This window comes from Heptranchias perlo, unplaced genomic scaffold, assembly GCF_035084215.1.
Source record: "Heptranchias perlo isolate sHepPer1 unplaced genomic scaffold, sHepPer1.hap1 HAP1_SCAFFOLD_263, whole genome shotgun sequence".
Classification (NCBI taxonomy): Eukaryota; Metazoa; Chordata; class Chondrichthyes; order Hexanchiformes; family Hexanchidae; genus Heptranchias; species Heptranchias perlo.
In genome coordinates this window covers 274,767-301,840 of record NW_027139275.1, presented here as the reverse complement: position 1 = coordinate 301,840, position 27,074 = coordinate 274,767, and the positions used below count along the sequence as shown (strand labels likewise).

Below are 27,074 nucleotides of genomic sequence, written 5' to 3'. Positions count from 1 at the left end.
GTGTGTTAGTGTGGGATTCTTTCGGTATCTGTCAGTCTCTGTTTCTCCATGTGAGTGTGGGACTCATTCTTTATATACAGTCCCCAGTACTGTATGTGGGAGTTGAATTCATCCTAAATATGCAGTTACTCATACTGCATGTTAGTGTGGGATTCATACTGTACCTATCAGTCCCTGGTACTTGATGAGAGTGTGGGATTAACTCTGTGTCTGTCAGTCTCTAGTACTGTATGTGAGTTTGGGATTCCTTCTGTATCTGTGAGTGTTGGATTCATTCTGTGTCTGTGTGTCTCTGGTACTGTATCTGAATGTGAGTTTCATTCTGTATCTGTACATAATTATTCTCTCAGATTACATTATTGCATTCAATACTTCAGCTTTAATATCTTAATGTTTGAAGAGTTTTACTCCTTATTTAATTTGTAAATATGGACGAACTTTAGGATTTAATGTTGGAGGTTTTAATCAGATAATTTGTGTGCTTTTTGGACCACTATTAAATCTGCATCTCTGTGAGTACTATTGTGGATGATAATGAATCTTTCAAACTGATAAGGTGACATTTTTGAATTGGTTTGTAATGTGTAGATCAGTCTGTAGAAATGGAATTGATACTGTATCTTTCAGTCTAATATTGTATGAGATTTTTGGACTGGTATATAATGTGTATCTCAGTCTGCACTAATAGAATTGATACTCTATCTTTAAATTTCATTCAACGAGTGCATTCTGAACAGGTATCTAATTTGTTTCTCAGGTTGACTATCTTTCAGTATTTCTCAATCGATACTGTACGTGAGGTTTGGATTTGTTTGCAATTTGTAGCAAATGGTTCACTTTTCGAATGGATATTTCATGTATTAAAGTCATGTGTGTGAGAGTTCTGGGCTAGTATTCAATTGGAATCTCGGGTACATTATTGGGATTCATTCTGTCCCTTTCAATCGGATACCGTGTGTGAATTCTCTCTGGTATTTAATTCGTAGCTATGTTGCCCTATTGTGAGATTGACACAGTGCCTTTCAATCTGAGAGTGTGATTTTGGACTGGGATTTTTGTATCTACCTGTCAGCGGGACAGAGTTCGGGGCAAATGGAACAGTGTCTGCCTCACCCGCTCTGTTTGAATGTTGGATTGAAATTGTGTCTCTGGAACTTGGGATCAGTGTGGGACTGACTACTTCTGCTGTCTGAGACTGTGGAACTGATGACCTGTCTGTGTCTCTGTGCTCTGTGGGTGATAATGTACCTCCTGTGTGTGAGAAGGAGCTGGCTGCACTCCTCCTTGTGCCTCGGGTGGAGGAAACATCACATTCATTCTGGATCATTCAAGGATTCGACTGTGGAAAGAAAAATGATCTCTTGTAACTCAAGAAACGGTGAGGTTGAAAATGGAAAAGTGATCAGTTTAATATCTCTAATGATCATTTTGAATATCCACAAATGAAAACCAGTGATACAAACAGTGTCAGTGTCTGACTCCACTGCAGCACTCAGCTTTTGCACACCGGATGTGTTGGGCTATTTTACAACAATTTAGTGACATCCAGACACAACCCAACCCCTGCACTGATCCATGAATGGGACTACCCGATGGGGCAGGGACCTTTGTACAGGTCAGGTTTCTAATTCCCTCTCCCATGGGACGAACCGTTCAACCGAAACCAAACAGCCGCTGTTTAAATTGTGTCCTTCACACTTCTCACCTGATGCCTGCAATAGATGCTCTTTGTATAACTCCCCACATCCTTACTGTCCGGCTCTGTTTCCACTCTTCACTGTCCAATAACAATAAACAGGGTGAGACTGGAACTAAACCAGGACCATTCACTCCTGGTTTGGGGAGTGAAAGCAGCAATGGTTTTAATAGCAGGTTCTTCCCATTCTCTCTCCCTTCCCCTGGACACACCCTGTCCACACACAGCCCGAGAATGACCTCTCCCTTCCCCCCCTCTCAATCCATGTTCCGGGACCAGTTCCTGATCCACTCCGCCTCTTACAAACAGCCCCCGGACTCCCCCTGCCCTTCCCCCGGACTCAATGCCGATCTCTGAGCCCATCTGCGGACACGGTCCCGGAGCGATGAGCTGCTGTAACGAGGCTGCTCTTTGCTCCCTTCCCCCAGGGGCCGTGATCTCTCCATTCCCGCCTGTCTGAGCAAAGGAAGTGGGTCTGGGGGAAAGGTCAGAGGGAATGGGCTCCACAGGCAGTGCAGGAACAGGCACCAGAATGGGAAACAGATGGGATTCCACCAGTGCCTAACGCTGGAATCCAGACTGACTTTACAATCTCCAACTATTAAACTCGAGGTTTCCATCCCTGCTGTTTCTCTCGGGCTCTTTTGATGGGAAAGAGTCTTTCAGAGATAAAGTGAGCGGCTGTGGAATGAGCCAATGGGTTCTGTTCATTCTTGGCTCCCTTACTGATAAAGTAACGTTTGACTCCGAAACTGGAGGGAGGATTCCTCAAACCAATCCTGGAGAAACGGGGGAGGAAAGTGGGAGTCGGTGTATTTGCTGGGACCGTGTAGGATTAATATCAGGCAGCAACAGTCCCAGTTTATTTCAATCGGAGTGAAACTCTCGGTCACTGAGATTAATACAGAACGGCCCTGAGCTGCAAGATTGCAGAGGGGACAACATGCAAGAGAGGGTTAAATGTGTGACACTGTCCCTGAGAGTGGGATTAATAATGTGTCTGTCTCTGAAATAATATCAGTGAGGGATGAGACTGCATCTTCTGTCTCTCCACCTTGGAATAGCATTTGGAATGGAATATTTTCCAATTTGTTACTGGGTGAAAACGGGACATTACAGGTCAGTTTCTCTCACTCTCTTTTGTACAGATTATGAAGGTGGGAGACTGTTACTGAGAGTGATACAGAGACACTGATAGGAAGTGTAATTCTGATACTGTGCCTGTCTGTTTTTATCTCTCTCTACCGCTGTACATGAAGGTGGAATATTGTTACTGAGTGTGAAACGGACACACTGATGGGAAGTGTGAGACTGATACTGTGTCTGTTTGTCTCTCTGTCTGTCTGTCTTTCTCTCTCCCTAGTGCTGTACAAGGAGGCGGGATACTGTGACTGAGCGTAATATAGACACACTGATAGAAAGGGAAAGACTGATTCTGTGTCTGTGAACAGACCTCCGGTGCTATTGGTGAGACGGTCACTGTCCCTTTTACTGTATATCAGCCGGTCTGACGGGGCATTCATCATTGGCCAGTCCTGTCAGGAAAGGTAGAGAGAAACCGTCTGTAACTGTCTGACACTGGACTGTCTGTGAGTGTTGAATTTATTCAGTAACTAGTCGTGTCTGGGTGTTGAGAACGGGATGGAGAGGACACCAGTTACTATTATCCGACAGTCAGTCAGTTTAGGAAGAGAGAGAAACACAGAGAGACTGGAGGAGCCCAGAGCGGATAATTTGTATTTTCATCTTAACCAAACATATCACTGTGTGCGGACAATACAATAATGTAAAAGGAGGACAAGGTGAGGCACAGACAGCATTGAGTCTCATTTCACTATAGACAGACGCAGGACTTGTCCCAGGTGAGGGTTTTGTGTTTAAAGATCACTTCACGAAAAACACCTTGACGATCTGGGGTTGCAGACGGACATGACGGGCAGGAAAAGACCAGCTCGTTCATCAATCCTGCCCCACATGCCTGGAGCATCGTGACTGGACACTTCCTACACACACCACCAGCCCCACCCACCGGGAACATGGAATCTCCCGGGAGCGGTTACAAACCAGAAAAAAATCCAGGGCCAATCAGGAGGGGAAATTCTGGGAAATTCCTCCCCGACTCCCTCAGGCTATCGAATCGAGTCCAGTGGATCACACTGACCATGCGTCGGTTAACTGTAAAACCACTCACCTTCCATATGATGCGATCTCTGCCCCAGTCAAGAACCGGTCCAGATCCCTCGAGAAGGCAGGGAGAGAGTCAGCACTTACCGCACCAAAGAGAGTCAGAGTCAGCGCCCACCGCACCAGAGAGAGTCAGAGTCAGCACCCACCGCACCAGAGAGAGTCAGAGTCAGCACCCACCGCACCAGAGAGAGTCAGAGTCAGCACCCACCGCACCAGAGAGAGTCAGCACCCACCGCACCAGAGAGGGTCAGCACCCACCGCACCAGAGAGAGTCAGCACCCACCGCACCAGAGAGGGTCAGCACCCCCGCACCAGAGAGGGTCAGCACCCACCGCACCAGAGAGAGTCAGCACCCACCGCACCAGAGAGGGTCAGCACCCACCGCACCAGAGAGGGTCAGCACCCCCGCACCAGAGAGGGTCAGCACCCACCGCACCAGAGAGAGTCAGCACCCACCACACCAGAGAGGGTCAGCACCCACCGCACCAGACAGAGTCAGCACCCACCGCACCAGAGAGAGTCAGCACCCACCGCACCAGAGTCAGCACCCACCGCACCAGACAGAGTCAGCACCCACCGCACCAGCCGGGAATACATTCCAGATGCTCACTCCTCTCTGGGAAAAGAAGAAGCTCCCAACATCCAGACTATTCTTCCCTCTTTGTGGTCGGAACGCCGGTCCGCTGCTTCCCCCCAATCTGTGAAACTGGAAATAATCTATCACTGGGCAAGCTGTTCAACCATGAGATGGGAGCCATTGAAACACCGTGGGCGCTCTCCCATTGAATTATATTCTGTGCGGAGCGTTCGGTTTTTCGCGAGGTGAAGAAACTCTTGTCTCTCCTTGTGTGGAAATGTGAGGCGAGTCTCAGATGATATTCTCACAGTTGAATCCAAAATTTAACTTGTTTGGAGACACCGGGGATTGAACCCGGGACCTCATACATGCAAAGCATGCGCTCTTCCACTGAGCGACATCCCCACGGGTCAAAAGGTACCTGAGAAATAAACAAGCAGACACTTTAGAAGTGAAGCCGTGAGCTTTCTGCTCCGTCTCTCCAGGACATCGAGATGCCCAGCGGTCCCGCGTGTTCACAATGTTCAACCTCTGCTTCAGTTCACGGGGTTTCTGCTCCTCTTTACTTTGAACTTTCCAAAAAAAAGTCTGTGGAAATAAAAAACCCAATCGCTAATGGTCAGTGACAAGGCTGAAATCCAACCTCTGAATCATAAAGTGAGATGGAAGAATGACAGAGCGTCAAACAGGAACAAGAGCTGGGACTGCTCGCTCGATATTGCACCGTCACACATTCCCCTCAGTCGGCGGCTGCTTTGAGTTGAGCTGTTGAGGGGACCGTGAGATGAAGTCCCGCTCCGGGACAATTTAATGCTTGTGGAGCCTCAGAAGTTGGAACTCGCTGAGCTCAAAAAGCGTCATTCAACTTTCCGTGGGTAATTCTGGTGAAAAATTATTTAGGAAGATGCTAAGAGTTGAACCCAGGACCTCAACACATGCAAAACATGCGCTCGATCACTGAACTAAATCCCCAGATCACAAAACCCTCTAACCAAGGAAAGAAGAACTGATTGTCCTCATTTTATGAGGCCACCCGTGGTGGGTGTGCACTCCGCTCACTGCATTTTACTGGAGAAATAATCAATTTATATTATGTAACTATCCCCCACTCACTGCATTTTACTGGAGAAATAATCAATTTATATTATCTAACTATCCCCCACTCACTGCATTTTACTGGAGAAATAATCAATTTATATTATCTAACTATCCCCCACTCACTGCATTTTACTGGAGAAATAATCAATTTATATTATGTAACTATCCCCCACTCACTGCATTTTATGCCTGAGAGACACCTTGATTTAATGAACCTTCAGTCCCTTTATCTACATGTCTTTTAGACATTATGCTATTACAGCACATTCCTCCCTTAGGTCTGTTCATTCCCACTTTACTGTTGTCAGCATCCTTTTAGTTTTAACTGCAAACTTGACTATAATAACCATCATGCATCCTTCTCGGCCCACCAGCACTTTCTTATTGAATACACGTTACATGGTTCATTCTATATTAATACACAGTACAGTTTACATTTATAGATACATAGATTCACAATACATTTTGTTCTACTTCTACTATTGATTATAATTATACTAAATTCTATCTGTTAATGGGTTAATCCTTACACGTTGTTCTTCCTGACTCTAAACACCATAGTTCAGTCCTGGATGTGATTAACAGCAGAATCCAACCCCTGCAGTCACTTGTGAACTCGCTGGTGTCTCAGCACATGTGATGACTGAGTGAATCCCTTCCCACACACGGAGCAGGTGAACAGTCTCTCCACAATGTGCGTGAGTTGATGTGTCAGCAGTTCATTTCTGCTTTTAAAGCTCTTCTCAAAGTTACTGCATTAAAAGGTCACTCAATAGTGTGAACAAGTTGATGTCTCAGAAGGTGGGATGAATTCGTGAATCCCTTCCCACACACGGAGCAGGTGAACAGTCTCTCCCCAGTGTCAGTGTGTTGGTGTTTCAGATCATTTGTTTTAAATCCCTTCTCACAGTCAGAACATTTCAGAGGTCTCTTATCAGAGTGAACTCGCTGGTGTCTCAGCAGGTGTGATGACCGAGTAAATCTCTTCTTACACAGGGAGCAGGTGAACGGCCTCTCCCTAACGTGAGTGTGTCGATGTCTTCACAATTTGTATCTGCATTTAGAGCTCTTCGTGCAGTCAGAACATTAAAAAGGTCTCTCCCCAGTCTGAACAAGTTGGTGTGTCAGCAGTTTGGATGAATGAGTGAATCTCTTCTTACACACGGAGCAGGTGAGCGGCCTCTCCCCAGTGTGAACTCGCTGGTGTGACAAAAGTTGTGATGACAGTGTAAATCTCTTCCCGCACACGGAGCAGGTGAACGGCCTCTCCCCAGTGTCACTGCGTTGATGTCTCAGCAGTTCGTTTCTGCTTTTAAAGTTCTTCCCACAGTCAGAGCATTTAAAAGGTCTCTCATCAGAGTGAACTCGCTGGTGTGTCAGCAGGGTGGATGATCGAGTGAATCCCTTCCCACACACGGAGCAGGTGAACGGCCTCTCCCCAGTGTGAACTCGCTGGTGTTTCAGCAGGGTGGATGATCGAGTGAATCCCTTCCCACACACGGAGCAGGTGAACGGCCTCTCCCCAGTGTGAACTCGCTGGTGTTTCAGCAGGGTGGATGATCGAGTGAATCCCTTCCCACACACTGAGCAGGGGAACGGCCTCTCCCCAGTGTGACTGCGTCGATGAGTTTCCAGCTCTGAAGGGTAATTGAATCCCTTCCCACAGTCCCCACATTTCCACGGTTTCTCCGTGGTCCGGGTGTCCTTGTGTCTCTCCAGGTTGGACGATCAGTTGAAGCCTCGTCCACACACAGAACCCGTGTACGGTTTCTCCCCGCTGTGAATGGTGTGATGTTTTTTCAGGCTGTGTAACTGGTTAAAGCTCTTTCCACAGTCAGTGCACTGGAACACTCTCACTCGGGTGTGTGTGTCTCGGTGCTTTTCCACTCACACTGATGTTTGAAATCTTCTCCCACAGATAGAACAGACAAACATTTCTCCTTCCACATTCAAAGGCCGATTATATTCAGGTCCTGATGAATCGAGTGACTCTGTCAGATCTTGGCGTGATCTTTGGTTTGAGTTTCCCTCTGCAAATCCTCCCCTTCTAATACCCTGTAAAGGAGTTTATAAAAGTCATCACTGTAAGTACAGGATAGAAATTCAGAACAGACACTTCTAGTGTCTACAAAACATTCTTTCCACTCTTGTGCCTCAAAGCTGTAAATCCCCGTCCCACACACTCTCCCTCTTCCCTGTGCTGAAATCCAAACCCATCGCATCATCTTTCAGTGGCCCTCAACCATGAGTGAAAGGTTGAGAGAGTGAATGTGAGAGAGTGAGTGTGAGAGTATGTGAGAGAGTGAGTGTGAGAGAGTGAGTGTGAGAGAGTGAATGTGAGTGAGTGTGAGAGAGTGAATGTGAGTGAGTGTGTGAGAGAGTGAGTGTGAGAGAGTGAATGTGAGTGAGTGTGAGAGAGTGTGAGAGAGTGAATGCGAGACAATGAATGTGAGAGAGTGAATGTGAGTGTGAGAGAGTGAATGTGAGTGAGTGTGAGAGAGTGAATGTGAGTGAGTGTGAGAGAGAGTGAGTGTGAGAGAGTGAGTGTGAGAGAGTGAATGTGAGTGTGAGAGAGTGAATGTGAGTGAGTGTGAGAGAGTGAATGCGAGACATTGAATGTGAGAGAGTGAATGTGAGAGTGAATGTGAGTGTGAGAGAGTGAGTGTGAGAGAGTGAATGTGAGAGTGAGTGTGAGTGAGTGTGAGAGAGTGAGCGTGAGAGTGTATGTGAGAAAGTGAATGTGAGAGTGAGTGTGAGAGAGTGAGTGTGAAAGAGTGAATGTGAGAGAGTGAGTGTGAGCACAGCAGTGGGCTCGGTGTGGAGAATGAAGTGGGGCAGGTGGAGCATGTTTCAGTGGGGCAGCAGTGATCATAATCTCATTAGGTTTGGAACTGTTATGGAAAAGGACAGGGGACAGTCAAATGTGAAAATTCTTAACTGGAAGAGGGCAAATTCCAGTGAGTTAAAAAGGGATCTTGTCCGTGTGGATTGGAATCAAAAATTGGCAGGCAGAACAGTAATTGAACAATGGGAGGCCTTCAAGGAGGAGTTGGTTTGGGTGCAGAGTAGACAGATTCCCACGAGGAGGAAAGGAACAGCATCCAAAGCTCGAGCTCGGATGAATAAAGATATAGAGATCACCATTGCTCCTTCATTTACAGACGATCACTGACCGATCACCATTTCTGCTTCATTTGTAGACGCTCCCTGACAAATCACATATCTCCTTCAATTACAGACGCTCCCTGACTGATCACCATTTCTCCTTCATTTACAGACGCTCCCTGACCGATCACCATTTCTCCTTCATTTACAGACGCTCCCTGACCGATCACCATTTCTCCTTCATTTACAGACGCTCCCTGACCGATCCCCATTTCCCCTTCATTTCCCGGCGGGTAGTGAGGGGGGGATAATGTTCACTGTTTTATATTCGGGTCTGGGGCCGCACTCGGGGTTTGTAAAGCCTGAGCCTGGGCCTGAGCCCGGACCCGGGCCCCGGGGTTTATTGAGCCTCTTGCTCCGATCCTCTGACCTGCACCGAACCCGCAGCCTCGACTGGCCGCGCATGCTCAGGACACACTGACCGGTAATGAGTCACTACTGCGCCTGCGTGCTGGGCTCCACTGACTCAGATAGGGCACAATCTGAACCGCGCTGCATGCTGGGTGGTACAGCCGCCATTGATGATCTGAATATCAGGCCGAAAAACAAAGACATTGGAAGCAGGGAGAGCGCGTTTGGACCAAGGATAATAAAATAAACTGAAACCCCAGCGCTTCGAGCCATTAAAACCGGCACAAACACACAGCATAGAAGCCCTCCCCCCTCCACCCCGAATTTGGTGAACTCCAGAAAAAAAAATTTCAGTGACTTTTATTAATTTCGTTTTATTAACTGAAGGGTTCAATTAATGTTTATTTTCCAAATGCACCTCGGGACCGCCAGTCTCACCATTCATCCCGCCTGGCGATTAAGGAGAGATCCGGACCAATAGGAGGAGCGGAAATTTATAGGCATTTCATATAACTCGTGGGGTGTTGCAGGGATCAGTACTGTGGCTCAATTATTTACAATGTATATCAATGACTTGGATGGAGGAACAGAGTGTCTTGTGGCCAGATTTGCTGATGATACAAAGATAGGTGGAATAGCAAGTTGCAATGAGTTGCGAAGGGATGTTGCCTGGTTAAGCGAATGGGCAAAAAATTGGCAGATGGAATATAATGTGGGAAAATGTGAAGTCATCCACTTTGGGAGGAAAAAAATATTTCGCTTTTTTATTTGAATGGAGAAATACTACAAAATGCTGCAGTACGGAGGGATCTGGGTTTCCTCGTGCAAGAAAGACAAAATTCAACATACAGGTGCAGCAGGTAATCCGGAAGGCAAACGGAATATTGGCTTTTATGTCTAGGGGGGTGGAGCATAAAATCAGTGAAGTCATGGTACAAATGGACAGGGTGCTGGTGAGACCACAACTGGAGAACTGCATACAGTTCTAAAGAAGGACATACTTGCATTTGAGGCAGTTCAGAGAAGGTTCACGAGGTTGATTCCGGGTATGGAAGGGTTGTCTTATGATGACAGATTGAACAGGTTGGGTCTATACTCAATGGAGTTTAGATGAATGAGAGGAGATCTTATTGAAACAGACAAGATTATGAGGAGACTCGATAGGGTTGATGCTGAGAGGATGTTACCCCTCATGGGGGAATCTAAAACTTGGGGGCATAGTCTCAGAATAAGGGGTCACCCGTTTAAGATGGAAATGAGGAGGAATTTCTTCTCCTGGAGCGTCATGAGTCTTTGGAATTCTTTACCCCAAAAAGCTGTGGAGGCTGAGTCATTGAATACATTCAAGTCTGAGTTAGACAAATTTTTGATCAGCAAGGGAGTCAAAGGATATGGGGAAAGGGCGGGAAAGTGGAGTTGAGGTAAAAATCAAATCAGCCATGATCTCATTTAATGGCGGAGCAGGCTCGAGGGGCCGAATAGCCGACTCCTGCTTCTATCTCTTATGGTCTTATGGTAAATTGACTGGACGGATGTGCGGACAGTTGGTCCTCCAACCAATCGGAGTGTGTGAGGGGTGGGAGTTGCGCCACTGAATGGGCGGTTCTAAGTCCAGATATCCGTCATTGTCTGAAGCATCATTTTTTAAAATTAATTTATCTTAAGCTCCAGGAGAAAACTCGACCTTTCTGTTGGGGCTTGAAACAGGTGAAACCAGATGAGGTGGAGCAAACATTTCAACATTTGTTCAAAAAACACATTAATTAAGAACAGCCAACATGGATTAATTGAGATATCACAAGTCGACTGATAAAGGGAATGTAGTGGATGTTGTGTTGATGGATTGTGAAAAGGTATTTGATAAAATGACGGACAGGAGGCTTATTGATAAAATTAATACCCACGGTATTAAAATGAATGGGGCAGTGTGGGTAGGAAGTTGTGTAAAGGGCAGAAAACAGAGAGGAGTGGTTAATGGATGTTCTCCAGACTGGGGGGATGTAAACAGTGGTGTCCCCCAGGGTCAGTGTTGGGACCATTGCTCTTCTCAATATAGAGAATGATCTGAGCTTGGGTATGTGGGACACAAGGTGAAAATCTCTAGATGACGCCAAAATTGGCAGCGTGGGGAACTGTGAAGAGGAGTCAGTGACTTCATTGTGACGTCCACAGGTTCGTAAACAGGCAGGTGAAATTTAACGCAGAGAAATGTGACGTGATGCATTTTGAGAGGAAGAAAAATTAGATGAAATGTACACTGAATGGTCAAAGTTTAAAAGTAGAGGAGCAGAGAGACTTAGGGATGGAAGGTTCTAAATAATGCATTGTCTTATTAATTAACAAGTCTGAGAGTCAGCAACTTTAATACCTCATTCAGAAATATATGAGCAAATTCTCTTTCCTGTACTGTACCAGAGTAAACATGCCAGTCCCCCGTGTACACGAGATGATCCCGCTGGATGGAACCTCAGGCACCCTGAGCTTGATCTCAGGTGTCTCCAGTCCTGACTGCCCCTTACATCAGTATCCCCTCACTTTTATACCCTGTAGTGATCCATCTCTGTCACTGGAGCTGGAACTTCCCCAGTCTGTGGTTTACAAGGACACATTGCTTGGTTCCCAGCAGTTATTTATCTTCAGTAGCGTTCTCATGATCACTGAACTACCCTGCTTACTGTTAATTAGACTCATAGAATCAAAGTAATGTATGGCACAGAAAGAGACCATTCGGCCCATCGCGTCTGTGCCAGCCGAAAAAGAGCTATCCAGCTTAATCCCACTTTCCAGCTCTTGGCCCATAGCCTTGTAGCTTCCGGCAGTTCAAGTATTCTTCAAATACGATGAGGGTGACTGCCTCAACCACCCTTTCAGGCAGTCAGTTCCAGACCCCCACAACCCTTGGGTGAAATGATTTCTCCTCAGTTTCCCATTAAACCTTCAACCAATCACTTTAAATCTATACCCCTGGTTATTAACCTCTCTGCTAAGAGAAGTGGGTCCTTCTAATCCATGCTGTCTGGGGCCCTCATAATTTTGTTCACCTCAATTAAATCTGCCTTCAGCCACCTCTGTTCCAAAGAAAACAACCCCAGCCTATCCAGTCTTTCCTCATAGCTAAAATTCTACAGTCCAGGCAACATCCTTGTAAATCTTTCTTGCCTTGTGTATAAAATGTCTGCTATTTGAAAGTCGTGACATTGATCAAAGTCCACGTTACATTTTCTTGCCATTTGTGTCAAGATTTGGAAAAGATCTGCTGCCTGATACTTTAAATATTGCCGACCTTTAACTGTAGCTCACAGTGTCTTAACTGTCACTGTTATCATCAGCCTTTTATGAATTTCCTGGTGCTCCATCTCCTTAACAACACTAGCTGATCACAGCATCGTTTCCTTTAAATTGAATCCACTGTGAAAAAATGCACAATTTCAAAGTTAAGCAACGTGTGTTAGATTGGAAGGAGAGTGTGAGAGGAGATAATTGGCTTGGATCAGTGATCTCTTGAGCATTAAGACATTCATTATCTGAAAGAAGCACGGAGATGAGATTTCTGTCTATATTTATCAGTATAGAAAATAAGCAGGGAGTTGAGATCCTTTTGTCTATTCATCCTGCTATCGACAAAATCCTTCGCCTCTCAATGCCCAGCATCTTTCTTTCCAACTCCTTGCTCTGCAGGGAAGTCTTGGTTTCATTAATTCTCCATGTTAGCAGCAAACATCTAATTCACCTGGCAGATCTGGCCATGGTTTCTAGTCATAAATCATCCCTTCGTGTTGACACCATGTTTGCAACTCAAGATAAGCTGTTTTATGTTCATGGAATTCATTCCAGCCAGTTTTCTAGATCAATATGTCGAGGAACCAACAAAGGAACAGGCTACTTTAGATCGAGTATTGTGTAATGAAACAGGGTTAATTGGTAATCTTGGAGTAAATGATCCTGTGGGGAAGAATGATCATAATATGGTAGAATTTGATATTGAGTTTGAGAGTGATGTCGTTAAGTCCGAAACTAGGGTCTCAAATTTAAACAAAACCAATTACGTAGTTATGAGGGGTGAGTTGGCTAAGGTAGTTTGGGAAATGAGATTAAAAATATGATAATAGATAAGCAATGGCGAACATTTAAAGAAATAATTAAGATTTCCTCAACAAAATTACATTCCCTTGAGGATTAAAAGCTCCACCGGAAAAGTGGTCCTACATTGGTTAACTGGAGAAATTAATGATAGCATTCGGTTAAAAGAGGCTTACAATGTTGCCAAAAAGAATAGTAAGCCTGAGGATTAGGAGAGTTTGAGAAATCAGCAAAGGATGACCAAGAAATTGATAACATGGGAGAAAATAGAATGAGCGTAAACCAGAAAGAAATATAAGAATGGATTGTAAGAGTTTCTACAAGTATGTATAAAGGAAGAGATTAGCGAAAGTAAACATGGGTCCCTTGGAGACAGAAACAGGAGAATTTATAATGGAGAATAAGGAAATGGCAGAGACGTTAAACAAATATTTTGTATCTGTCGTCACAGTAGAAGACACAAAAATAATACCAGAAGTATTGGGGAACCAAGGTTCGAATGAGAGTGAGGAACCTAAAGCAATTAAGATTGGTAAAGAAACAGTACTGGATAAATTAATGGGACTAAAAGCCGACAAATTCATTGGCCCTGATGGCCGAGATCCTAGGGTTTTAGAAGAGGTGGCTGCAGAGACAGTGGATGCATTGGTTTTATCTTCCAGAGTTCCCATGATTCTAGAAAGGTCCCCATGGATTGGAAGGTACCAAATGTAACCCGGCTATTCAAGAAAGAGGGAGAGAGAAAACAGGGAACTACAGGCCCTTTAGCCTGACAATAGTAGGAGGGAAATTGCGAGAATCTATTACTAGGGAGGTGGTAACAGGGCACTTAGAAAATTATAATATGATTAGGCACATGCAACTCGCTTTTATGAAAGGGAAATCGTGTTTTGACAACTCTAAGAGGTTTTGAGGGTGTAGATAGCAGGGTAGATAAGGGAGAACCAGTGGATATAGAATATTTGGATTTTCAAAAGGCATTCGATAAGGTGCCACACAAAAGTTTGTTGAACAAGATTAGGGCTCATGGGATTGTGGGTAATATATTAACATGGATTGGGGATTGGTTGACGGACAGAAAACAGGAAGTCGGAATAAACAGGTCATTTTCGGATTGGCAGGTTGTAACTAGTGGGGTGCCGTGAAGATCAGTGCTTGGGCCTCAGATATTTACAATCTATATTAATGACTTAGATGAGGGGACCGAGTGTAATGTATCCAAGTTTGCTGATGAGACAAAACAAGGTGGGAAAGTAAGCTGTGAGGAGGATGCAAAGAGGATGCAAAGTGATACAGACAGGATAAGTGAGTGGGCTACAAGTTGGCAAATGAAGTATTAAGTGGGGAAATGTGAGGTTATTCACTTTGGTCGGAAGAATAGAAAACAGAATATCTTTTAAACGGTGAGAGAGTACGAAATGTTGGTATTCAGAGGGATTTGTGTGTCCTTGTACACGGATCACAGAAAGTTAACATGCAGGTGCAACAAGCAATTAGGAAAGCAAATGGTGTGTTGGCCTTTATTGCGAGGTGGTTGGAGTACAAGGATAAGGAAGTCTTGCTGTAATTATATAGGGCTTTGGTGAGACCGCATCTGGAGTACTGTGTACAGTTTTGATTTCCTTACCTGCGGAACGATACACTTGCCTTAGAGTGGGTGCAACAAAAGTTCACTAGATTGATTCCTGGGACAAGAGTGTTGTCCTGTGAGGAGAGATTGAGCAGAATGGGCCTATATTCTCTGGAGTTTACAATAATGAGGTGATCTCATTGAAATATATAAAATTTTTAGAGGGCTTGACAGTGTAGATGCTGGGAAGTTGTTTCCCCGAGCTGGAGAGTCCAGAACTAATGGTTATAATCTCAAGATAAGGGACTGGCCATTTAGTACAGAGATGAGGAATAATTTCTTCACTGAGAGGGTTGTGAACCATTGGAATTCTCCACCCCAGAGGGCTGTGGATGCTGAGCCATTGAATAGATTCAAAACTGAGATGGATTGATTTTTGGACACGAAGGAACTCAAGGGATATGGGGAGAGGTCGGGAAAGTGGAGTTGAGGTCGAAGATCAGCGATGACGTTATCAAATGGCGGAGCAGGCTCGAGGGACTGAATGGCCAACTCTTGCTCCTTTCGCTGATGTTGGTCCGCTGGAAAAGCCGAACTTGCCAGCTGTTTTAAAACTTTTAGCCTGAACAGGGACTTGAACCCTGGACTCTCAGATCACTACCTATTTTAAAAGTCTGATGCTCTACCGACTGAGCTATCCAGGCTCACTGTTGGATTAGTTTCCATCATACAGATTCATGGTGGGACTCTGAATTATCCCCGTCGATGTCGAATTCGGGGGAGTATCTCTTTTATACAATTTTCAGCAACATGTTGAGGCGAATCCTTGTTTCTGTTGAACATGATGTAAGAAACATGGACAGAGAACTCGTGATTTTACAATTCTTCTTGTTTGTACAAAATGTCTTGTCATTCGTTCGCAGAAATTAAAAAAACCCACTTTACCCAATGGCTCAAAAGTTAAACTTGTTCCACACGGGAGATGGAAAAGGCCTCTCGAGATTTCAGCCGATCAACAATTGAAAGCTGAATAATTTCACCCGTTACACCGTGACACCAGGCAGCAGATTTGCCTCCCGAATTTTCCCAACACGACACTTCAAACCGATGAATCTCTGCTTCACGGAAAGAAGAATTGTGTGTTTGGTTCTTTAGATTTAAAGATGTTGTGCCGGCCGCTTTACCATTTCAGCTCTCGCCAATCGCCCCCTCTCCCTCCTATAAACAAATAAACTCTCACCTGCTATTGCAAGACGGGAGGACAGAGGAGCCTCAGTGCCCACATGGGGACATGAAGAAGTCGATGTGTTATGGAACCGGTTGTCCCTTGAACTCCAGTCAAAATGTTTAGAAGGTTCAACTACTTTAGATGGTGCTGGAGCTCACAACCCCAGCATTTCTCGAGTGTATAATTATTGTAGAAATAACGCGCGCTGACCGATTGCTCCACTGGAGCCGCGCACGGTCTGTGTCCCCAGTGCTCCCATCAAACAGCTTCATCCTCGGTCTCTCAATTATCACTTCCTGATCTTTCCCACACAGAAGCCTCCAAACAAGAGGCGATTCGTTAAACATCCGCAGTGACCTTTAAAAGCCGTGGAATCTGAAACAAAACTCCAGACGATAAGAACTTTTAATTATATTATTATTATTAACTTAAGGACAATTATTTTCATGCTACTTTGAGGATTTGGGGAAATTGGGAGCTGAAACTAAGAAACTCTCTCTGGGCTGTCGGTGATTGGAGAGATGGGAGTTATTTCATTTCAAAACCGAGACTCGGAACTTCCTGATGGAGAAGTGTGAGAGAAGATTGTGGTTAGTGGCAGTTGCCGGGGAGATCGAGAGGAGAGGGAGAAAAGTCAAAGTCACAGCTGTGACAGCTCAAGTGCTCCGCTTATCTGCAATATTTAGAAAGTAATGTAAAATACAGGACAAACCGATTTGGTATCGATTATCAAAAATACTAAAAGTCCCGGGTTCAAAGGTGGATTTGTGAAGAGGGAACGGTTTTAACCGCCAGACCGAAATCACTCCCCATGAATCTGAAGCGTCTTGGGGAAAACGGCAGTGCGAACTGTTCTGTTCGTGTCATGACTTGAAAGACCCTCCAATTACTGACAGTATCTTTGAACGAGTTGTGCAGTAAAACCGCGATAGAAGCCGCTTTACAATCGTCAAACGTGTCGGTGACGATATTGGGGATGATCAGGGTCGATTTCAATTATTTGAATTCTCACCATGTGACCCGAAGATTTACGGCAGAATCGAGTTTTTCCTGTAAGTCCTGAATTGAAGGGAAAAGCGCAACAAGCAGGTCGGAGAAATGAAGAGCAGAAAATGTGGATGAAACTTGCACGAGTGAAAATCCCTGTATGTTGGAAGACTCAGTCCCCAGTGGTGGAGAGGATTGGGATTTCAAGCTGTCTCATAGCTCACACACACCATTGGCTCATTTAATCACCTTCAACAACTCGAATACATCAACACTTAATCTTCTATACACAAGGAAATACAAACCTTGTCTGTGCAACTTGTCCGCATAATTTAACCATTTTAGCCCCGGTATAATTCTGGTGAATCTGCGCTGCTCCCCCTCCAAGGCCAATATATCCTCCCTGAGGTGTGGGGCCTAGAACTGAATGCAGGACTCGAAATGTGGTCTCAGCAGAGTTTATATAACTGGAACAGAACTTCCACCCCTTTGAATTCCAGCTCCCTTAAGATAAAGGCTAAAGTTCCATTGGCCTTTTGAATTATTTTTTGTAACTGTCCACTGACATTTAGTGATTTTGTACTTGGACCCGTAAACATCTTTCCTCCTCCACAGTTCCCAGCTTCTCACCAGTTAGAACATATTCTGATCTATCTTGCTCAGGTCCAAAGTTCACACTTCCCCATATTGAAAGTTTGAACAGACTGGGGCTCTTTACCATAGGAAAGAGAAGACTGAGGGGTGACCTGATGTGGGACTTTAAGATTATGCAAGGGTTTGATAGGTCAGATGTAGATAAGGTGTTTGCAATTTTGGCGGTGAGGACTCCAAAACCTTTTTTTATATTCGTTCGTGGAATGTGGTCGTCGCTGGCGAGGCCGGCATTTATTGCCCATCCTTAATTGCACTTGAGAAGGTGGTGGTGAGCCGCCTTCTTGAACTGCTGCAGTCCATGTGGTGAAGGTTATCCCACAGTGCTGTTAGGTAGGGAGTTCCAGGATTTTGACCCAGCGACGATGAAGGAACGGCGATATATTTCCAAGTCGGGATGGTGTGTGACTTGGAGGGGAACGTGCAGGTGGTGTTGTTCCCATGTGTCTGCTGCTCTTGTCCTTCTCGGTGGTAGAAGTCGCGGGTTTGGGAGGTGCTGTCGAAGAAGCCTTGGCGAGTTGCTGCAGTGCATCCTGTGGATGGTACACACACTGTGCACCGGAGGTGAAGGGAGTGCATCTTTAGGGTGGTGGACGGGATGCCAATAAAGCGGGCTGCTTCTTCCCTGATGGTGTCGAGCTTCTTGAGTGTTGTTGGAACTGCACTCATCAAGGCAGGTGGGGAATATTCCATCACACTCCTGACTTGTGCCTTGTAGATGGTGGAAAGGCTTTGGGGAGTCAGGAGGTGAGTCACTCGCCGCAGAATACCCAGCCTCTGACCTGCTCTCGTAGCCACAGTATTTATATGACTGGTCCAGTTAAGTTTCTGGTCAATGGTGACCCCCAGTATGTTCATGGTGCGGGATTCAGCGATGGTAATGCCGTTGAATGTCAAGGGGAAGTGGTTAGACTCTCTCTTGTTGGAGATGGTCATTGCCTGGCACTTATCTGGCGCGAATGTTACTTGCCACTTATGAGCCCAAGCCTGGATGTTGTCCAGGTCTTGCTGCATGCGGGCTCGGACTGCTTCATTATCTGAGGGGTTGCGAATGGAACTGAACACTGTGCAATCATCAGCGAACATCCCCATTTCTGACCTTATGATGGAGGGAAGGTCATTGATGAAGCAGCTGAAGATAGTTGGGCCTAGGACACTGCCCTCAGGAACTCCTGCAGCAATGTCCTGGGGCTGAGATGATTGGCCTCCAACAACCACTCCCATCTTCCTTTGTGCTAGGTATGACTCCAGCCACTGGAGAGTTTTCCCCCTGACTCCCATTGACTTCAATTTTACTCGGGCTCCTTGGTGCCACACTCGGTCAAATGCTGCCTTGATGTCAAGGGCAGTCACTCTCACCTCACCTCTGGAATTCAGCTCTTTTGTCCATGTTTGGACCAAGGCTGTAATGAGGTCTGGAGCCGAGTGGTCCTGGCGGAACCCAAAGTGAGCATCGGTGAGCAGGTTATTGGTGAGTAAGTGCCGCTTGATAGCACTGTCGACGGCACCTTCCATCACTTTGCTGATGATTGAGAGCAGACTGATGGGGCGTTAATTGGCCGGATTGGATTTGTCCTGCTTTTTGTGGACTGGACATACCTGGGCAATTTTCTACATTGTCGGGTAGATGCCAGTGTTGTAGCTGTTAGGGAACAGCTTGGCTGGAGGCGCAGCTTGTTCTGGAGCACAAGTCTTCAGCACTACAGCTGGGATAGCCTTTGCTGTATCCAGTGCACTCAGCCGTTTCTTGATGTCACGTGGAGTGAATCGAATTGGCTGAACACTGGCTTCTGTGATGGTGGGGATATCGGGAGGAGGCCGAGATGGATCATCCACTCGGCACTTCTGGCTGAAGATGGTTGCAAACGCTTCAGCCTTGTCTTTTGCACTCACGTGCTGGACTCCGCCATCATTGAGGATGGGGATTTTTGCAGAGCTTCCTCCTACCGTTAGTTGTTTAATTGTCCACCACCATTCACGACTGGATGTGGCAGGACTGCAGAGCTTTGATCTGATCCGTTGGTTGTGGAATCGCTTAACTCTGTCTATAGCATGTTGCTTCCGCTGTTTAGCACGCATGTATTCCTGAGTTGTAGCTTCACCAGGTTGGCACCTCATTTTTAGGTACGCCTGGTGCTGCTCCTGGCATGCTCTTCTACACTCCTCATTGAACCAGGGTTGATCCCCTGGCTTGTTGGTAATGGTAGAGTGAGGAATATGCTGGTCCATGAGTTGCCACAGTTTTGCCCATTCACCTAATCTATCAATATCACCTTGTAATTTTATGTTTTCATCTACACTGCTTACAATGCCAGCAATCTTTGTGTCATCGGCAAACTTAGATATGAGACTTTCTATGCCTTCATCTGAGTCGTTAAAAAATATTGTGAATAATTGAGGCCCCAAGACAAATCCCCGCGGGTCACCACTAGTCACATCCTGCCAATGTGAGTACCTACCCATTCTCCCTACTCTCTGTCGCCTTTCGCTCAGCCAACTTCCCAACCAAGTCAGTACTTTTCCCTCGATTCCATGGGCTTCTATCTTAGCTAACAGTCTCTTATGTGGGACCTTATCTAATGTCTTCTGGAAGTCCATATAAATAACATCCGTTGACATTCCCCGGTCCACTACTTTAGTCACTTTTTCTGGAGGTCATCCACTTTGGATCAAAAAAGGATAGAACATGGTACGTTCTAAATGGTGAGAAGCTGGGAACTGTGGAGGGCCAGAGAGATTTAGGGGTCCGTGTACAGAAATCACTTCAAACTAGTATAGGTAAAAAAAAACGATGATTGGGATGTTCGTAACGGCTGGTCAGCTTACTTGCTTAAAACACACCATAATGTTGTAATCGTGGGTTTGATTCCTGTATGGGCTGTTAAGGGGCTTTATTTTGGGTTTTCGGAACTTTTAAAACCCAAGCTTTACAAACAGATTCACAAACAAATTCACGGGGACAGTTTTTTGAATAACATCCATTGTAACTTTACCCCTGGGCCGGAGAAACACGTCTTTCTTTTTATTTGTCTTTCTCCGGTTTGCAGAGAAATGTTTAACTCGCGGCCTGTTCCCATCAATGATCATCAGCAGCAACAGACAGACAGAGCGGGTCTGACCGCCCCGAGATGGGGAAAAGGCATCAGTTCAGGACAAATGCATGAAATCAAATAGTCACCCGGCACCGAGAGAGAAAAAACCAAGAGAAAAAGGCAGAAGGTAACAGAGAAATAAAAACCAAATACAGAGGATATAAATATCTCCCATCCTTGATGTCTCTCTAATCCACCCCCAAACCTTCAGTGGTGGGAATAAAATTTCTCTGTTAATAAATGCGAGAATGGACCCAAAGAAGAAGAAACTAAACAACCAAAAACTGCCGAACCCGGGATTAAACCAAGGACCTTTAGATCTTCAGTCCAATGCAATTCCAACTGAGTATTTGGACCCCAGAGCAAATGCAACTTTGCGCCATTGTCTTCCAAGAAAATATAACCCCTCCGAAGCCCTGCTCCTCCTGTTCATTACCGCACTTCATAGATAAACATCGCACTCATATATACACACCCACAGTTCATATATAAACATCGCACTCATATGTACACTCCCACAGTTCATATATAAACATCGCACTCATATATAAACACCCACAGTTCATATATAAACATCGCACTCATATGTACACTCCCACAGTTCATATATAAACATCGCACTCATATATACACTCCCACAGTTCATATATAAACATCACACTCATATATACACACCCACAGTTCATATATAAACATCGCACTCATATATAAACACCCACAGTTCATATATAAACATCGCACTCATATGTACACTCCCACAGTTCATATATAAACATCGCACTCATATATACACATTCATAGTTCATATATAAACATCACACTGATATATACACACCCACAGTTCATATATAAACATCGCACTCATATGTACACTCCCACAGTTCATATATAAACATCGCACTCATATATAAACACCCACAGTTCATATATAAACATCGCACTCATATATACACTCCCACAGTTCATATATAAACATCGCACTCATATATACACTCCCACAGTTCATATATAAACATCGCACTCATATATACACACCCACAGTTCATATATAAACATCGCACTCATATATACACACCCACAGTTCATATATAAACATCGCACTCATATATACACACCCACAGTTCATATATAAACATCACACTCATATATACACTCCCACAGTTCATATATAAACATCGCACTCATATATACACACCCACAGTTCATATATAAACATCGCACTCATATATACACTCCCACAGTTCATATATAAACATCGCACTCATATATACACACCCACAGTTCATATATAAACATCGCACTCATATATACACTCCCACAGTTCATATATAAACATCGCACTCATATATACACACCCACAGTTCATATATAAACATCGCACTCATATATACACTCCCACAGTTCATATATAAACATCGCACTCATATATACACACCCACAGTTCATATATAAACATCACACTCATGTATACACTCCCACAGTTCATATATAAACATCGCACTCATATATACACACCCACAGTTCATATATAAACATCGCACTCATATATACACACCAACAGTTCACAAGCCGATCGATCATCCTGTGAAATTACATCGTACTTGGGTATGAGGAAGGGTAATGGGCTCTGAGAAGGGTTCAGGGAGTCTAATGGCTTCTTAGTGGCGATCCGGTGGGGCAAGGGGATCCCAGAGAGGGGAAGAGACTATTAGAGCGTATCAGAGAGTGTAAGGGGATCTTAGAGAGGCGAAGGGACTGTCAGAGGGTATCAGAGAGCGTAAGGGGATCTTAGAGAGGGGAAGGGAGTGTCAGAGGGTATCAGAGAGCGGAAGAGGGCTCAGAGAGGGGAAGGGAGTGTCAGAGCGTATCAGACAGTGTAACAGGATCTCAGAGAAGGGAAGGGAGTGTCAGAGAGTATCACAGAGTGTAACAGGATCTCAGAGAGGGGAAGGGAGTGTCAGAGGGTATCAGAGAGTGTAAGTGGATCTTAGAGAGGGGAAGGGAGTGTCAGAGGGTATCAGACAATGTAACAGGATCTCAGAGAAGAGAAGGGAGTGTCAGAGAGTATCACAGAGTGTAACAGGATCTCAGAGAGGGGAAGGGAGTGTCAGAGAGTATCACAGAGTGTAAGTGGATCTTAGAGAGGGGAAGGGAGTGTCAGAGGGTATCAGACAGTGTAAGAGGACTCAGGGCGTAACAGTGGGTAAGGAGCATTTTGCGGATATCAGTGAACAGAAAGGGCGCTGACAAGGTTCAAAAAGGATAATGGACTCTCGGACCATATCGGAGAAGATAAGGAGCTCAGGGAGAATCAAAGAGGGTAAGGGGGTCTCCGGAGGTATCAGAGAGGCGAATGGATCCAGAGTTGTCATTTTCCAAATCTGACATTTTGAAGGCATCAACACATTTAATAACAGCAAAAAATGAAGCCGGTTGATCCGATAATCTGTCCGTGTCCCATGTGGAGGGAATGAGAAGATAGAATCGGGAGGGACTGGATATTTGCCAACGCTCACGGTTTCCTTTCACACAGCTCAGTGTTGTGTCTATTCATACAACTGGATTTCATGAACTGGAGATAAGAGGTCGCACTTTGGACCTTTTATCACCCAGTTTGAGAAATAAAACACGAAACGCCCAGCGTGGGGCTCGAACCCACGACCCTGCGATTAAGAGTCTCATGCTTTACCGACTGAGCTCGCCAGGCCGCCTTCAACATCCTTTCCCATCCTATTATTGTAGAGAGGCAGCTGTTGATTTTGCTGCAGGGGTTCAGTTTGTCTGACAATCCCAGCGAAGCTCCTTCTGCACACTCGCTTTTCATTCTGGAGTCAGTCTGATGCCTTTTCCCCGTTCTCCAGCACCGCGCTGAGCAGGAGAGGAACATCGAGACAGGAGAAGGCCACTCAGCCCCTCTTCCTGCTGTCCCATTCAATTAGATCATGAGGTGGTCTGCAACTCAACTCTATTTCCCCGCATTGGAAACATATCCCTTGGGACCCGAACCGAAAAAAGATCTGTCAATATCAGTCTTGTAAATTTGAATTGAGCCTCAATCCACATCCTTTTGGCCGAGAGAGTTCCAGCTTTCGGCCGTATTTTGTTTGCGAAAGTGATTCCTGATTTCTCGCCTCATTAATCGAGCACTAATTTCAAGATTAAGCCCCCTTATTATGCATTCCGCCAACAGAGAGAGAGGAAAAAAGGCCGCCTTAAGCGGAGATTGAACAAAGGATCTGTGGATTTTAATTCTAACGCTACCCCATCTGAGCTATTTCTGTATTCTGTACATGCAATGTTTAATTTTTCTTTGAAAATCACATAAACGTAGGTGCGATTTCCCTCTCGGTGAACAGAGTGCTTCGGAGTAATGAGAGCGAACAAACCGTGGATCTGATCCTTAACACAGACTGGTAGATCCACATGTGGAATTAAATCGCACTTGGGTAGCAGAGGTTAATGGCTCCTGAGAATGAACCAGGGAGTCTAAGGGTTTATTAGTGTGGATCCGGTGGGGCAACGGGATCTCAGAGGCTGTCAGGGAATCAAAGGGCTTCTCAGGGGTTATCAAGGGGTGTGAGGCTATGAGGTATCAAAGAGTTTACGGCACTCTCAGAAGTTATCAGAGAGGGCAAGGGACTGCCAGATGTTATCAGAGAGGGCGAGGGACTGCCAGATGTTATCAGAGAGGGCAAGGGACTGCCAGATGTTATCAGGGAGGGCAAGGGACTGCCAGATGTTATCAGGGAGAGTCAGGGTGTGCCAGTGGGTAAGGGGCCCTCCGAGCGTATCAGAGAATGGAAAGGGCACGGAGGAGGTATCAAGATAACAGAGAGGGAGAGAAAACGCTCCTGAAACCCGGGACTGAACCCTTTAGATCTTCAGTCTGACTGAGTTATTTCGGTGCTCTGGACATCCCGGAAATTCACTCGAAGGTCTGTTAGAATCGCAACAAAACTCTTCCCACAATCGCAGCCTCTAAACCTCCACCCAGGACTTTCAATGGTGCAACTTTGATGAACTTCTGCTACTTTTTAATTTGTTCTCAGCAGTAACTGTTCACATCCTTTATCTGGCCCATGACATGGCATCTAGAAGAAAATGTCGATTGCAGCTTCACTGAAGCGGGGGACGCTTTGCACTCGTAAAAAAATCATACGCGAAAGAGACGGTTTGAGCGAGGCGACACCAGGCCAGAGCAAAGGTCAGTTAATGTTTGCCGAGTGGCGAGAGGGAGAATTTGGAACTTCTGTGCGGTTGCACTGTGACTTTCACAGATCTGCTTGGAGCGATATTCCCTTGAATTCATCACCTACAGGGACAATTTGATTCTCAGTTCCTGTTTTCTCCTGGTGCGCTTCTGAGATATAAAAAAATGAATGGATGATATCAACCTGAAACTCGTCACGTCCACGCTGCAGACTCAAAGCTCAGCACAACTCCAATCTGTTTCAGTTGGAAATTGTTTCCCAGGGATGGACAGTAATGCGCTGTCTGAGGCTGCATTCGCTGCTTTCCGCCGGCAGCGGGTGATTGGAGAAAGCGGGGCCGGACAATGTTGCTGCTGTCACGGCCTCACTCACTCGGGGAGCTGGGGGAACAGCGAAAAACTGATGGGTTTGATGCTGCGTCAAAAATGCGGCTGAGAACTGCTTTTGTTAACTGAGGCAGCGCTGCAGGATCCTTTAACAATCTCTCACAAATAAACTGAAACCTGTCGGAAGGTGAATAATATTTCACTTTAATCGAGAGCCCTCCTTTTGAACCTTGTCTGTCAAGAAGTATTTCGATCACCATCAAGCCATTCTCGGTTTTTTGGATATTGTTCAGATACCTGTTATCCAGCGGCAGGTGGAATATCAGCCGCGCTCAGCTGGCAATGTTTCCGGTACATTTTTCTGGAAATAGAACACACATTCGAAACCTGGAAATGCGAAACAACGAATTTTAAGGTAAAAGCTCCCTATTGTCCCCGGGTGGGCTCGAACCACCAAACTTTACAGTTAATAACCAAACGCGCTAACCAATTGCACCACAGTGGCCATCTTGAGCCATTAATTCACCGAGCTACCGTTTCAGCTTGCAGCGATCAATGTAACAGCTGTCTGACCATCAGTTTACTTTTCCAAAATAAAGGGTGTGCAGTTTGCACGAGTGAAAATCGGTGCCGTCTTCTTTCTGAACATCAAACTCCCCTTGCCCCTAAATGCCTGTATGTTGGAAGACTCGGTCCCCCAGTCGGAGAGAGGATTGATTTTTCGAGCTGTGATTCACCATTCTCTATTCCAGTATTGCAGAAAATGAGATGAGATGAAATGAGCAGGTCAAACGAGCAGGTCTGTGACACCACACGGTGTCTACAAAGTTGTCTCTTGCACTTACAGTAAAGCGGACGGCAGTTTTCACTCTTAAACCAGGAACTATGATGTTAAGAAAACAGGTGGCCGAGAAAGACTTGATTTCAGCGCGGTGACACTGGGCCAGAGTAAAGTTCAGTTAATGCGATTGCCGAGTGGCGAGAGGGTGGATTTGGAACTCCTGTGCGGCTGCGCTGCGCATTGTCCAGATCTGCTTGGAGCGATATTCACTTCAATTCATCACTGACAGGGACAGTTTGATTCTAAGTTTCTTTTCTCTGGTGCTTGGTGAGATTTCAAAATTGAAAGCGGCCCATTCCGACCCCAAACTCGTCACTTACACGCTGACAGATACAAGGCCGTCACACTCTTCACCAGTGAGATGAAAGCGGAGAGCGATTTCACGGTCGAATACAATGGCGAACAAAACTCATTCAATGAAAGTGCAGGTCATTGAGGGGCCTTTAAAGTCCTGATTGTTTGAACTGAACTTCTTCCCAAAGCGTTTGAGAGTCACGTGGGGCGATTTGGGGACTTCTTTTCCCTCTTTGCAAAATCTTCAACCACAGTTCAAGATCAAAAGTCGAGGGCAGAATGAGACGCCGTCCTGAAAATTGGGAACCAGAGAAGCAGATTTGAGAAAAAGCAGATGAAACATTCATTCCGGAACGATCCAGAATCCGATCAGCTCGAAAAGCAACTGTTACCCCGTGATTTGAACACTCAGCCTTCTGGTGGCGGAATAAATAATGTAGATAGAAGCAGGAAGTTGAAAAGTGGGAATTGATGGATTAAGTGAGTGGGTAAAACTGGGGCAAATAGAGTTAAATGTGGGGGAGAGCGAGGTCATCCACTTTAAATCTAAGATCAATCAGAGTATTTTCTAAATGGTGAGAAACTCGGAACTGTGGAGGAGCAGAGAGATTTAGGGGTCCATGTGCAGAAACCGCTACCAACCAGCGCACAGGAACAAAAATTAAACAGCTGAATGTGCCGTTCGTCCGGCCGGTTCGTTCATTTGCATAGAGTATACCG

The 27,074-nt window shown here is 45.4% G+C and overlaps 1 protein-coding gene and 3 non-coding genes across 4 annotated transcripts in view; all 4 read right to left on the bottom strand.

Annotated features, from left to right (window-relative positions):
• LOC137310548 (zinc finger protein 271-like) overlaps window positions 1-27,074 on the bottom strand; it is a 342,914-nt gene that overhangs the window by 43,174 nt on the left and 272,666 nt on the right. The window lies entirely within an intron of this gene.
• On the bottom strand, window positions 4,794-4,865 carry trnaa-ugc (transfer RNA alanine (anticodon UGC)). Its single transcript has one exon. It is a non-coding gene; the product is annotated as a tRNA-Ala (tRNA).
• trnak-uuu (transfer RNA lysine (anticodon UUU)) lies at window positions 15,344-15,428 on the bottom strand. The gene is given in 2 exon segments: window positions 15,344-15,379; window positions 15,392-15,428. It is a non-coding gene; the product is annotated as a tRNA-Lys (tRNA).
• trnak-cuu (transfer RNA lysine (anticodon CUU)) lies at window positions 23,317-23,389 on the bottom strand. Its single transcript has one exon. It is a non-coding gene; the product is annotated as a tRNA-Lys (tRNA).